Genomic DNA, 16,170 nt, shown 5'->3' with positions numbered 1-16,170 from the left:
GTTCATTGGCTGCGTCCGGGTGGGATGCACTTCTCTCGGAGTAATCCCAGAGAATCTCTCCTTTGAAGAGGAACAGATGTAGATTTACATATGTGGAGGTCCCTCGCCTCTGATGAGATTAGTTGGTGTTTTTTAAACCCTACTGGAAGGTACATATTTAATAAACGCTTCAGGCAAGCCTGTGTGGAGTGGCTGTGCCCTGGGAGAGACGGGACAAAAGTAGAGGAGGAGATGTCAGCAAATGCTAACTGAAAGCAGTCCAGAAACAGATTGCGCCGGCCCTTTCAATGGGACTTTGTGACAGGGGTTTATACTGCTTTACATGTTGGCAGTGAAGTCTGTTGTTTCTTCTGCCTGTAATAATGGGAGTTAATAAAAAGGATTTAATCCTTGTTGTGTATTGCATCTGTTGGTGTATGCGTCATTTGTCTTTCTATCAAGTCGTTGCCCCATGTGGGAACATATGATACATCGTATATTGTCAACATATATATTATATATTATCTATATATATATATAATTATATATCTATAATATATATATATATATATATATATTATATATCACACATTTATCTATATAGAGTGAGAGGGACTCCTCTCCTTGGGGTGACACCCAGAGATACTCGCTCTCCTCTCCCTGGCAGGAACCCCCACTGTGTTCTATATCAGTGTCCATGTCATCACATTTAACATTAGTGACTTTAAAAAAAAAAAAAAAAAAAAATAGTTTTTTGGTATGGCTTTTCAAGAATGTAATCATTTTTTCTTTGATTCCCTAATCAAACGTCTTGAACTTTTTTCAGTTCGTGCACAGAGGTGTGTGGAAGAAGTCCATGGAAAATAACATCAGTTCTATGCTTACTGTTACTCCACTGTGTATAATTTCAGTGCTGTTTTATGGATTTAAAGAGGCCAAGGGCAGGTTATAATCAGAGCTATTTTAAGACACATAATACTGCAGAGCAGTGTTGTTTTAACTGCCTGTTACACAGTAAATTGAGAAAGGTATTCTTTCAAGATAAATTATATATTATCGTAAAGCAAATATATTGTACCCCACCACATGGATATATTGATAGTGCATTTTGAAAATATACAAGGAGATGCATTCTTAAAGCATTAAGGTAGTCGTACTTTCACATATAAAGCGGGACACTTCATGTGTTTTCCACAGCCGCTGTCACATTCTATGACTGACACCTTTGCACTGAGGTCATATGGAATCTGCTTAAGGAAATGACCTGTATTCTCATAATGTATTCCATAGTTTGTTCATAACTCTGTTCATAGTCAAAGCCAGTATCCTGTGTATCACTTATACTGTCCTCACTCCCTCACTCTTTCTCAGCAAAATCACAGGTGAACAATTCAAATGACCTTCAGGCCTGCCTGGTAAATGTTTCAGCCTGCAGGTCATCTCTCTGCTATACTGGAAAGCCCTGAAACTGCTGTGTGGCCTGCAATACATGGGACAGAAGCAGGGCCCCACATTTCCACTTATAAACAATCTATAAATGTGTTATTACAGAAGGGGCAGCAGTTTCTTACGATGCAGTTTAAATGACACATTACTAGTGGAAGCCACTCTGCTGTGTTATAACATCATTATAAGGTTTCTTACAATGCTCCAGTTCCGGGTGTTATTATATTGCTCTTGCCTTTTGCTCTTCTGTACTTTCTTAGCAATTTGAGGACAGCAAAATAATTTAAACATTACTAAGGCTTTATAAATCCTTAATACCCTGTACAGAAAATAAAATAAAAAACATGAATACAAGGTCACGCTATGTCACTAAAGCATAATCACTGGATTGTAACACAAATCTAGATGGTTAATATTTTACTGTCACTTTAAAATGCATTTTACGTTTACAAAAAAAAAAAGGAAAAATGAACTGAAATTCCAGCTCTTAACAAACCTATATCTTTCACATCTATTACACACGACCCTTACATTAGAAGCATACTGTTAAGCCTCGTTACTGACTCTACTGCTCTTTATTATATATTTTTTCAAAGGTCTTTCAAAGGTCACCCACTGCAGGTTTAATGCACACACTTGTCCAAATAGTTCTGCAGTCTCTTCTTCTTGTTTATTGCTGCAAAGAGACATGCACAGGAGCCAAAGAGGAAACCTATTAGAGCAGACAAACCCTCTGTTCCAAGAAGAGCTTGCTCTTCACTAAGCAATGGGAGTTTAACCAACGCTCTTGCACAGAAGTCTTTGCTTTGTGCCTCTCTGTGGAAATGTAAGGGTATCTGCAAGGAGTGCTACCCTCCCAATTAAACAGACACGCACACTGCAGCGATCTAGCATCTAACTGCATCTACCTCGTCGCACTGAGAACAAAGCAGACGGATATGAATATTTGATCATTCTTTTTATCTCAATGGTAACACAGCCCTGGTAGTTGTTCCAGTGTTTTTCCTCCTGTGCTTCTGTGGTTCTCTTTTTCCCTGATACCTCCTTGCTGTTTTGAAATGAATCAGTGACCATAGGTTCTGTGTGTATATTAGTGGCTTCTGGTTTTCTTCGTGTGATCTGTTTTACTGGTGGTTGAAAGTTGAGGCCTGTGCAGACAATGGGTCCTGTTTTTAAGCAAGTGCAAAGCCTGCATGTTTGAAAGGAATAAAACAATTGTAACAGTATGAAACGAACACGAAACAACATTGGCACAGATAGATAGGGTTTCTGAGTAGTCAAATATTTACTTACAATTGACCTTACCTTTGCACTTCAGGATTGCACCTATGTGGTTGAACAACATTTAATAAAAAAAAAAACAGCAAAGTAAAGCTAAATGATATATCCCTATGGGTTTTCTTAAAATAACTACATACATATGCAAACAAATAAATACAGATATTTTGGGGGGATTCAATTAAAAAAACAGCAGCTGCCTGTTCCAGTTTCTGACACATGGAGGTTTGATTGAGTAGCACCAAAAGATACAATAAAGCATCATTCTATTATTTGATTGACATCACTACAATGGTATTCGTGTAGCATGCACAGGCACATTCTGAGTTTTGCTCACTGTTACTCACTGTTACTCACTGTTCATTTAAATATGTTACATTTAATGCTTTAAAACAATGCATAAAAAATATATACATCTTAAAATATGATTAACTAGATCGCTTAAAATGAAGAACGTTGGAGGCAATTTGACAATTTAATTAGAATAAAATTAGAAAGGTACAGTCTGGGCCATTTTAGAAGGGTAATGACAGGAAGAGTTTGTAATTGCATGACTAATTGAATTACCACACCCTATTCCTTTGGGACTGGAAGCTTCCCACTAAACTGTGCTGTAATCCATAAAAATAAAAAATTATATATATATATATATATATATATATATATATATATATATATATATATATATATAGAGAGAGAGAGAGAGAGAGAGAGAGAGAGAGAGAGAGAGAGAGAGAGAGAGAGAGAGAGAGAGAGAGAGAGATGGGCAAGGAGAAATTTAGCAATTGCTTATTAAAACCATAGACGTTTAATATACTTATGTAGTATGGAGTATTAAATGAAATGCATTATTTTTACACATCCCCAGAGAACGTCTTTAATCATCTTATAGGTAGCATTACCAGAACTCATTCTAATGTGCAATGTATTCCACACTGTACAGTGATTGCTATATAACAATGAGCTAATGCCATTGCCATGGAAGCCTGGCTGTGTAAATCCTGATGCACAAAAGAGTGTTTTTCACATTCCGTCCAAACAGGGGCTGATTAATTGCTTCTTTGTACCTCTAAATTGAAAGCATAATATTACCTGCATGCTTTTAGCAGCCTCAGCCTCCGGGGGCAATACACTTTGGACAGGAGTCTGGGACCCAGCGGAGTCCCTCAGCTATTGTGTGCAGCGAGCTGTGAAAAGTCATTCAAAGGGAAAACACCATGCATTCTTTATTTATTTGCATTGAAATATTTATCTGTGACATGAGCCTTTTATAATAGGCTGTCAGTCCGCTGCCCACAGCAGACTGTGGATATCTTGCCAGAAGGCCTTATTGCTTCCCTCCAGTGAGTAATATATACAATTTTACTTTTGGGAATGGTGCTCTGTGATGCCTCCCACCCCTCCACCCCCCAAGCATTTTTTCCTGCTTGAAACTAAACATATAATCTTTATATTCTGAGGAAATTTGTCAAAGTGCAGTTTATGTGCATCAAGGGTATTCATGTATTTACTTTACTATGAGACAAGAGCAGTGGGTCTAAATACTGCCACCCTCAAATTTCCCTGATTTTCTGTAGTGCACTTTGCAGTACTGTGCAAGCAGGTCAATTCATCAGCACTATAGAGGCACTGATTTGGATCCTCCACTGTTTAAATATCATTAAAGCAGACCCCTGCATTGTGCCTACTAAGACATATTTATATTTAAGTATTCATGACCGCTAGCATTTACTGTACCATATATCAGTACATTTGTTTTTCTTTTCTCAATTATGACTGATGTCTTCATACAGAATCTCTGACTGCAGTTTTGAACAGCAGACATTTCAAAAGCCTATAGGGTTTAGTACAAAAGTGCATTTGTTTTTCTTTTCATGGCAGAGTGAATATTTAGCTCATAACAGGTCCTGTCGGCGCATTCCCCATATACAAACATATACTCACACAGGGCTGAATTATTAATTTCTGAACTCCATGATGAAAACTCAATCAGCCTTAAAATGCTGGTCTTGCAGCTCCTCTTTGACAATGGAAGGACATTATTAATGCAGCCAAGGCTATTATCATATTGTTTGGTGTATCGCCTGACACTCAAAGTAAAAAGCTTTCTCAGAACTGAACGCACTCCTGCACACCATGCTGTATTGTAATCTGGCTAAATGTAAAAAATTAGAATGGTTTCATATTTTATGCATAGCTCTGCCTCACTCTGAATTGGCTTTCTGTTGTATACTAATTGTTTAATAAACAACATACTTGGAAGGACAGTTTACTTTAAATGTAAAAAAAAAAAAATTAAAAACAATATTTTTATGTTAACAAGTGAACATACATAGAGCTAACAATTTGTACTGGCAAAATTGCATTTTTCAGGCCTACAAGTACTAATTCCATTGTGTTTTAAGAGCTAGCTTATGAACAGTAGCCTGTGCTGTGGAGTATTTTCAACAAGGCCAAAAGGGGCTTTTAATAGTACAAAATAAATAAATAACCAAATCTATGCAAAATGCAAGAGGAGAATGACAAGCTGGGAATGGAGAGCCACATAACCCCCATCAGAGTAAGCAATTTGAAAGTGAATAGTGGGGACAGCCATCCGTGCTGCGTGTGTGTGTGTGTACGTGTTTCACTGGACTGTCAGCCCTGCTCCCTGCACACTTTCTTTCTTTCTTTCTTTCTTTCTTTCTTTCTTTCTTTCTTTCTTCCCTTTAGCAATTCAGCACACATTCAAACATGATGCATGTTTAAAAATATTAATTTTGTAAAATGTTGGCTGTACATGTTCTTTCTTCTAAAGACATATTGCTGCTGACTTTTCAAACTCATTAACAACCTTTAGGGGATACTTCGTGTTATAGCAGGACAAGCACACTGTTGAGTTCGTTGAGTCATATACGGCTCAATAGCCATCTTTTGGACAGTGCTGCTGTACAGGAGCCACTTACGTTGATATCTTTTTAGTATGGCCACTGGCAGCCCGGACTATTCCGGTATGCAGATACAAAGCAACAAAGTGAGGGATGTTTATCAGAACAGAATTCTAGTTTTCAAGGTGAAGCAGCTAACCTCTTACATTGGAGCAAATGATGAGGGCCTGTGCTGTTCAGGGTTATAAAGGAGAAGAAAATTAATAAATGCTGCAGTTTGGTCGGCTACATGCAAAAAAAGGACAACTAACTAGAGTCAATTGTAGGAGTTCTGCAAGGAGTCACAGCACACAGCCTTACAAATTATTAAATAATAAATCACAAGGTTGAGCATTCTTGGGTGGACAGAATGTGTTTTATAGCAAAGCAGACAGAGACCTATGAATTATTTACTTCTCAGGCAAAGATTAAACAATCAAAGGCAGAGACGAGCAGAATCTTACCGAACAGGTTCCCCAACTCTGGGAGTCGAGTAGACTGGATTGCTGCTGCAACGTGTTGGGAGTTTGCCTTTTTTGAAATACAAAAAGGAAATAAATAAATAAAAGCAGTTTGGTGGCTTTGAGGGTGAATCGTGGCATTAATAAGTAAACTCATGAAGTTCACACGGTCTGCTTGCAGAATGTGAACAACTGGGCTTCGAAAATAGAAGCTTTTTAACAATTACTTCAATACTTAAATACCCACACACATCAATAAATACCCCCCACATCTCTAAATACCCACACACATCTCTAAATACCCACGCACATCTCTAAATACTAATGCACATCTCTAAATACTCACACACATCTCTAAATACCCACATACATCTCTTAAATACCCACAGACATCTCTAAATACCCACACACATCTCTAAATACCCATGCACATCTCTAAATACCCACACACATCTCTAAATACCCACACACATCTTGAGTCACCAAACTGGGTGGCTCAAACTGGTTCTATATTATTCTGGAAATATGCAGTATGACTTTTACCATCATCACAGGCAGTCTAGATATTCAAGGACCTGATAAATGGTGAACTAGTTGGGCTAAATCTCTCTTTAATCTGCATAATATTATCAATGAAAGTACAAATACCAGTGTAACATAATGTTCTGTATGTACTTCCTATTACAAAATTAATTCACTCATGTCTTAGGGAGCTGTATTCACAAACCATTAACATGCCAGTACATGCCATACTGCATTGGCAGAATCGTGGTTATTATTTTGGGGAATACAGATGATTATGGTAATTACTACAATAAAACGAAGGTATTGTACATGAAAACTGTAAAAGGAATGTCTTTTTTCATGAATTTTAGTGAATGTGCCACTGGGGATACTGTAATAATGTTAATTAGACCACAAGCAAATGAAGCAAACATGAAATGTTAAGTGAGTGAATGAGCACACACACACACTTCTCTTTTAAATGAGATAAACCTGTTAGCCATCATTTGATTAAAGAGGATTAATCTGGTCACATAAGCAAATTAGCATGATATCACTCTACTTTACATCTGTAAACCATGTTGGACTTTAACTGGCATGCCACATAATAAAGCACTCTGTTGTAATCCAAGACTAAAAACGCTAAAGTATTTTCTTCTGTTTCCATCTAACATATTGACTGTCTATTAAGGAAAAACGCAACGCACGAGTCGGATCAAGGAAACATCTCATCTAATTAAGTACAAACCTGCATTTTCAGCATTAATCACTTAAGTGTTTTCCGACTAACCTGAGATCCCAGGGTCTGGTCCCAGTAGCCTGAAAAGTCAAAATGCAATTATATGCATGATTAGCTTGACCCATTTCCAGCAGCTCTTTTTGAGAAACTGACAACTCCTGGCATGTTTATTTTGATGAGATTAGGAGGAAAGGTCTGCTGCCGTTTACAAGGTGGCAGCGCACACCCCCAGGTGGCAGGACGAGGAACATGTAGATCTGGTATTTAAAATAAAAGGGGAATTCCAGGTAACAATAGAAAATAAAGAAACAAAGAAATCCTGACGCTTAAGTATTTTAAAGGATAATATGATAAAAAATATATATATATATCTATAAATAAATAAAAAAAAATTAATCAAATCATCTTGAGCTGACCGGCTTTACTTTTCTCAGTTTAGCAAAGCAGCAATCCTCTCTAATCTGATTGCGGTGAGTTAAGGCAGCTTCCCCTTGTGTGTGGTTGTTATTAGGAGATACTGTACGTGAGGCTCAGTGCCTCAGAGCTGTGCAGCCAGCCTGGCAGCGTGCATGGGCAGGGGGTGTATGCTCAGATTTACAGGGTAGCTTTAGGGACTGGCATGGGAACAGCGCTGTAGTACACTTTGGGCTAGATTGCCAAAGCTATGTTGCGCCAAATAGTGTGCGGTGCAATTAAAATAAATACATGAATAAATAAACGATCGCAACGTTAAATTCAGACAACTCACAAATTGCTAAATTAAATGAGTGGTTTATTCTTGGTTGGTTCTTTTGTGAGGTGCAGCTCTTTGGCGCTCTAATACGTTCTCCCTTAATTTGTTGGAAAATGTGTCACTTTCCCGTTTTTGGAAATTAGCCCAGTTTTGGGAAAAGGGTTTGCTTTAAATCTTATTAATGCAGTAAAACTTTTCCCGGTCAATATGGTTGTTGCTTCTACCATCCCGTACACCTCTCCTGTAAACATCCATGGCTCCCTTTGGTGTCCAGTACAGCTCTATTTCTCAAGTGTGCTCTTGCACGCGGTGGGGGTTGGGCACTGGTTCTGGCCCGTTATGCTGGTTGTTATTTGCAGCTTGTTGAATAAAAAACAAAAAAGGTATTTTTTAAACAACCAATAAAGTAACTATAAAGGTGTATTAAATGATGTTATTAAGACTTTTGAAAATAATAATAATAATAATAATAATAATAATAATAATAATAATAATAATAATAATAATAATAATAATAATAATCAATATGCCACTGCAATACGTAAATACATGTAAGTAAGGCCTTTGTTAGACACCATATACTGCAGTTACTAGACACAAAGTTATAACAAATCATTACATTTTTTTATTTTTTATAAACTGCTATTCTTTGATAATAATCACCCACACATTGTATAGCACATAGATGTTTTAGAAAAGGATATGAAAGAAAAATCAATATATACCCTATGATTAGGCGCCTCAGATTTCAAGACTGAGGCTGTCACAATTGTAAGTGTTTGATATCTGACAACTGTTCCCTGATTTCCATTGTGGGGTCTTATAACCAATGTTCTGAGCTCATACAGTTTAAAAAGAATATCTAAATGATGTTTTTCTTTTTTTGACAGATGTCTTGAGTTAATGTGGTCTTGCATCCCATGGGATAAACACACTATCCCTCTGCAGACACTCATCTGTACCTTTCCTGTATGTTTCTGAGAAGGGATTGAATATGTTTTAGAATATTCATTGCGCCATGCTCGTATGATCTAACAGACTGCAAAAAGAATGAAACTTGCCTGATTAAAAGCTGCACTGTAGGTCTAGGTGTAGACTATGCGTTGCAATACAGACATATGGAAAAGGCTCAGGCGACAGTTGTACATCTTTTAATTGGGGAATTAAAGCAGCAATACTTTAAGTACTGATTTTGTCTGTTTTAGAAATGATTATGTTACCGGTCTTAAGAATTTGTCTGAAAAGACTTAAACATCAGATCAAGAAACTTTGCCACATAATGCCATGTGATCAGTTAAGCACAGTCTAGCTCAATGTAATCCACACTAAGAAAAGCACCTGCAATCAAGATCCTCCAAGAAGGTGTCTCAATTCGCTTCAGAAGGAGACTGAAGTTCTTGACGTTCTCGTGTTGGAACAAGATTTCTTGTTCTGGTTATATTTGCATTATATACTCAACTGCCAGTTATTCATCCTTTATAAAACAATTACTGGTGCAATTCCACTGGTTCAGCAGATGGTGGAACTGGGAAGACACCTCATCTAGTTTGGTCAGAAGAACAGAGGAGTTGAGACTTAGGTTCTGCTTAGACAAATGCTGTGGGATCTTTACCGTGGGCAAAGCAGATGGGGACTTCCATTTCCATTTCAGTTTCCATGAATACATCCCCTCCTCATGCCTATACATAAATACACACTCACTCAGCCACACACACAGACACCCTGCAGAAGCCAGTACCTCTATTGGTCATTCCAGGGCCAAGTCAGGTGACTGCTGAGCCGCTAACATCCAAACAGAAATGGAGACATCAAACTACAAATGAGAGTAACAGTGTCCCAACTCAGCTTTCACCAATATCTGAGCCCACGCAAGACCTCTGCGCACTCAGTTGCCTTATCAGTGTCAGTTAAACGCTGCTTGGGTCAGCCAATAAAGAATGCTACCGTTTGAACTTCCAATGGCTTTCCATGACATTGATACTGAAAAGTATATCTTGATACAGCAGTAAATGCATCTTCAGAGTGCATTATGTACACTGTTGGTTCTTTTCACTGCAGCATAAAGAAGTCTTTGTAGTGTATTCAGCAGAACATGTTTTATTAATTGTCAAATGTCTCGATTTCTCTTTCATGTTTGTTCTTTTGTTCTTCCTTTGTAGTGGTAAAATATATTTCGGCATCATCATTTGCAAGTTATCTGAAATGTCAAAGGTGTTCTTTTGATGTTTACGATGGACCTCATGCGAGATAGCACCTGTACTCATTCTGTGTTTGTCTGCTTGGTATATTTACATCCAAATTGTCAGGCTTTTGCACGGATGGAAGTAACAATGCTAATTAACAACATTCCTTTACTCCTTATTAATGCCAGGAATAAATGTAGCACTTTCACTCAGATTGGTAGCACATGTTTTTTTGTTTTGTTTTTGGATGCTGTTCTTTTATGTAATCTTCATTTAACCATACACATAACTGACGATAAAACAATAACACACAGTTCACAATGATACGAAACCGCAATAGGTTTCCAATTATATTTTCAATCAATTCAACCCATACTTTATATACAACCCCTGTATAGCCCCAGTTTGGACACAATTAGCCCGAAGATGGTGTTGGTGTATATACACAAGAATAGACACCAACACCATCTGCTGGATTCTTAACACTTTAAAACTCACCCTATGTGATCCAAATCTCAGATTATGTGCTGTGAAGTACCATATAAGGAAGAAGTAAGTCACCAGAAGGTATGGGTTATATTGATACAACAAAAGCCTCAGGTGCAGCCAAGCACATCTAGCAACTTGAGAAAGAGCTTGGATCTATATAACCCATGCCTATAACTGTGTCACTGCTAATAATAATAATAATAATAATAATAATAATAATAATAATAATAATAATAAAAATAATAACATTAGAGCACAATGACATCTGCTTCCAACACCTGTGTGACTCATATTTTGCACATGCAGTTCAAAACTGCTATTTGTGTTTTAGTTTTTTGAACTGGCTTGTTTATTGTGAGAATGTTTTTTTTCTAGTTTGAAGTGGAAATGTAATATGCATTTAAGTATAAGAAACACTTATAAACAGAGACACAGCTTTCACACAGTCCCCACTTATAAACAGAGACACAGCTTTCAAACAGTCCCCACTTATAAACAGAGACACAGCTTTCAAACAGTCCCCACTTATAAACAGAGACACAGCTTTCAAACAGTCCCCACTTATAAACAGAGACACAGCTTTCAAACAGTCCCCACTTATAAACAGAGACACAGCTTTCAAACAGTCCCCACTTATAAACAGAGACACAGCTTTTAAACAGTCCCCACTTATAAACAGAGACACAGCTTTCAAACAGTCCCCACTTATAAACAGAGACACAGCTTTCAAACAGTCCCCACTTATAAACAGAGACACAGCTTTTAAACAGTCCCCACTTTCAAACACACACACACACACACACACACACACACACACACACACACACACACACACACACACACACACACACACACATGTAGAAATAGATTATCTAGAAAAAAAAGAAATGGTGCAAAGGAAACTGTTCTTTTGCTAGCCTGCCAATTGCCGTTTGCTTAGTGACACTTCCTCTCCCCGGATGCCCATCATCTCCAGGCATTCCACGCAGCAGGCAAACACCAAGCCCCATCTGCTCCATTTAATGATTTCTGTTTGATGAATTTTTTCTCTGTATCCACAGAGGGAGTAGCTGTCACTGGGGACAGCCTGGGGCACACCCACCCCTGCAATTTCAATCAGACTTCCAGCACCGGTAATACAAGGGCCTGTGATTAAAACAAGACACAAATACAGAGTCATCAGTCATCACACAACTGGCACTCAGCTTCTGATCTGTGCATGTATGTATTTCTTTTTAATTTTTTGTTTTGCATGTGGACTGATTGAATCAGGTTTAATTAGGTATGAGGTAATCACTCATTGCAAACAAGGGCCTACAGTACATCTGGGATCCTTGCATAGAGAGAGAGAGAGAGAGAGAGAGAGAGAGAGAGAGAGAGAGAGAGAGAGAGAGAGAGAGAGAGAGAGAGAGAGAGAGAGAGAGAGAGAGAGAGAGAGAGAGAGAGAGAGAGAGAAGAAGAAGAGATAAGAAGCTCCCTTGAAACTTACAATATCACTCTTTGGTAGAGCCGAAAAGAAAGTTATCAAATGAAATGTGTTTACTCGTGGCTGTATTGTGACAGCTTTGTTAGTAAGTCATGACTTATTATAAAGGATTGCTCTATCAATATTATTCTTGCACAGAATTCTGACAGTCCCCTGTTTTGGTGATCTTTCTGGGGCCTTTGTAAGGTCTTTACAAAAAAATGTTTGATCATTTTTGCTTAAATGAAAATCAAACTAAAACTAAAACTAAAATCTTACTAAACTAATAAAAAAAAACAGCTCCATCCTGTGGTCTGCCAGTTTGTCTAAATAACCTGGAGAGGTGGGTGGGTCCCTAAGCTAGGCAGCATGCAATCTCCAGTGAGTCTTTTTAAAGGTTTTCCAAACGGAACCACAGAGACTACTTAACACCCTCTATACGATAACTGTTGTAGTGTAGCCTGCAGATATAGCAAAACATTAAGAATCACCAACCTAAATAAATCTTTAAAAAAAACATTTTAAAATCTTTATCACACAGTACGTACAACTGAAACGCCATCCAGAAGTTTAATGACACGATTTTGAATTTGTCAAATGATAGTTGTTTACCCACTAGATAATACATTAGTCTTATGACTTCACTATTCCAAACAGGGACATTTCTAATATAGTGAAGTATTTAATCAAGTTGAACATTCGAAGTGTGTTCAATAACCCTCTGGGTAAAGTGCCAAGCCCAAATGACAGTTAATAAAACACAAGGGACCAAGCATGCAGCATAGATTCACTGACAACTTCAAAACACAAACTTTGAATCCCAATGAAATATTCAGGCTAATGGTACATTTAAGAGGGAGATACAGTACGATTAATTGATTATAAAAAATATTAATTAAGGTCTGTAAATGTCGTGAATAATCATTGCGGCACTAATGCACACTGTACACTGCTAATTTATTAGCAATCATGATATGAAGACTGCTACAGTTATATAAACTAGACCGAGATGCTGTTTTGTGAATGGGCGAATTAGAGGAAAAGGCTACAGCTGCATTATCTTCAAGCTTGACCAGAGTGTAAAAATCCTTTTATTTGTTTATGTGTGAGTGTTTATGTGTGAGTGTGTGTGTATGTATTTATTCCAAAGCACTAACAGCAGCAGTTTTGTTCAAATTGCTTTGAAACTGCTGGTTGTGCAAACTGTCCTCTCAATTAGGATGGCAAATGAATGATGGCATTGAGCTGATGTAGAATAATGGTTAACGCTGCTTTTAGTGTGCTCGCCTGTAATTTGTGGTCCTGTAATACATTTTGAAAACATTTTATCGGGCCAGCAGCATTTAAAAGAAGTTAATTTCCTCCGCTTTTTAGCTTGTAAACAACATGTAAGATAAGAAATCTGACAGAAATCTATCTGCTCTGAAATGCCTGTGATGGAGAGAAAGAAAGCAAATTGATTTTGTGAAACACTGCCCCTGTAACGATCCTGCTGATCCGACCAGCGGATGCTATGCTTTATATAAGAGGAGCAGTGCTGTAGATCATTAGCACAGAGTGATTGCTTTTATTAAGAAGAACGTTCTTGAATGAACTCACAAAGCACACCGCTCCCCCATTCCAGAACATGCACTAGATCCGTGGAAACCCTGGAGTGAACCAAGTCCTGGAGAAGGAGGTGAATTTGAATATGATAAATAACAAGCACCTTTTGTATGGAGTGAAGGACAGCCCAGGTTTGCATCAGAACTGCTCTTCTAGGCTTGTAAGATCCAGCAGCAGGTCACATTAACTTTGTTTTAAATTATATACATTTTTGTATTTAATGTTTTCTAACTGATGCCAGCATGTCATCAATTAACCTGATTTGAGATTACCAGCATACTAAAACCAAACAGAAACATTCAAAACAATAATAAGCATAATGTTAAGTTGAACAGTATATCATTCCAGTAAATCTTTACAATGTGATTAATAGTTTTTATAATGTGAAGCTGTAGACAACATTCATATAGTTATGGAGTAAAGCTATTATTATTAGTAGTAGTTGTATTACATACAATATCCTTATATATTATCCTGTCATAAACCACACCATTATCATTACATTTTAATCATGCATGTGTCCACTAGGGGGCCCATGAGCAATACTGTTTTTTGTCTGTTCCTTAACAGGGTCTGTGCACTGTAATTGCCAGCTATTTTAATTACTATAATGTTTGAAGAGAGAAAATGACAAGACGGCATGGCACAGGCAATTAAGGCAGCTTCTCCAGTTCACTGCATGTGATTCCTGGAGCCTTTAGTTAAATACAAGTGATTTGATGTAACTGAAAATCAGTCAGATCCAACGGCTCGTGTGTGCTTTTCATGCAAATGAAGTGGGAAGTGGGAAGCACAGTTCACATAGCAAATAATTATATACATTACAAATGTTTGTCAAAAAAGACAGTCCTGAGGCTCCCGTGTGGCGTACCTAGTAAAGAATCTTCGCATGGAGTGCAGGATGCGCCCTATAGCCTGGAGATCGGGGGTTCCTAGGGGTGGCACAATTGGGAGAGCGCCGCCCGGGTAGGGAGGGCTTAGGTCGGCAGGGCAATCCGTGATTCACCGCGCACCAGCTCCCCCGGTGGCTGGTAGGGTGTCTGCGGGTTTGCAATGGAGACATTCAGATCTGTGTTGTCCTTCCGGGGGGGGGGGTGGGGGGGGGGGGGGGGGGTTGCGGTGGTTAATTAATAATTGGGCATTTCAACTTTGGGAGAAAACCTGGGTAAAAAAAACGTTGGCAATGACTAAATAAGAAAAAAAGACAAAAAAAACAACTAAAAAACAAACAAAAAGAGACAGTCCTGAAGGCAGCGGGGTGCCCTAGTTTCAAGTTACCACTAAACAAAAAAGATAAAGACAAGGAAGCAGACAGTGTAATTAATCTGAAGATTTACCAAGGAATGTATAGGCAGTTTTATTTACAGGATCTGCAGATGAAACACAGAGACTATTGTTGAGATTCTTATGTAAGGTATAGAACATTTCATATTGCTTCGTTTTTTTTGCATTACCTCAGCTACAGTAAGGGGGTTCCAGCTCTAGATAACAAACAATAACCATTCATTATTATTTAAGCACACTTGAAATACGTAGGAACTGAGAAATAAACAGTTTGCCAGCTTAGCTCCATTAAAGAGCTGATGTACCTCTCTTGTTATTGTTGTTTAGTTCATCTTCAGCAATGCAAAAATTACAATGCTTGCATATGCTTTATCATGCTTTTACTATGCTTTACTACAGTTTGTTATGCTTTTACCATGCTATACTGCAGCAAACCTTTAGTAGGGATCTATCACCTCAAGCTTCTCTTTCATATCAGGGCTCCTGCTTTCATTTGTTTAGCAGACTTGCTAAAGAGTTTTCCCTTTGAAGGGTAATCCCATAATGACCGTTTCAAATCTCAGATATGGATCACAGAAACTATTAATGTTCTAAGGAATTTCAGGATACATAGCAAACATATGCCAAGCACACACTGCTTTCAACTTAAATAAGGCAGAACCATTAGTCTAAGGACAAGCACATTTCATCGAAGGAAGCAAGCAAAATGAAAAGTATTTTTTCAGGATATTTTTTTTTGTTTTACAAAGGTGTACATACTAACAGATGAAAAGATATAAGATGACAATGTAGATTCATATCTTAAGTGTCTCCCCCAAGCAAAGGCACACAATTAAGAAACTAAGGAACACATGATACATGAAAGTGCAAGTTCTAACAACTGTGGGTTTGCTTATTAAAACGACTTTGATCCCCATTGCTTTGATATCCGTGGACTCATAAAGAATTCACTTTCAACAGTAAATACAGGTAGTTCAGAGAACCTTCACGGCACTGTGGCAGGTTGGCTGTTGTGGGTGACGTTAGACCAGGAAGTAAAGGTAACACACACATCAACTGCGGGGTAAATATAAAACGATACAGCGCTCACTATTTATT

This window comes from Polyodon spathula, chromosome 21 (assembly GCF_017654505.1).
Source record: "Polyodon spathula isolate WHYD16114869_AA chromosome 21, ASM1765450v1, whole genome shotgun sequence".
NCBI classification, from domain to species: domain Eukaryota; kingdom Metazoa; phylum Chordata; class Actinopteri; order Acipenseriformes; family Polyodontidae; genus Polyodon; species Polyodon spathula.
The sequence above is the reverse complement of the archived record's forward strand: the minus strand, read 5'-3'. Positions refer to the sequence as shown.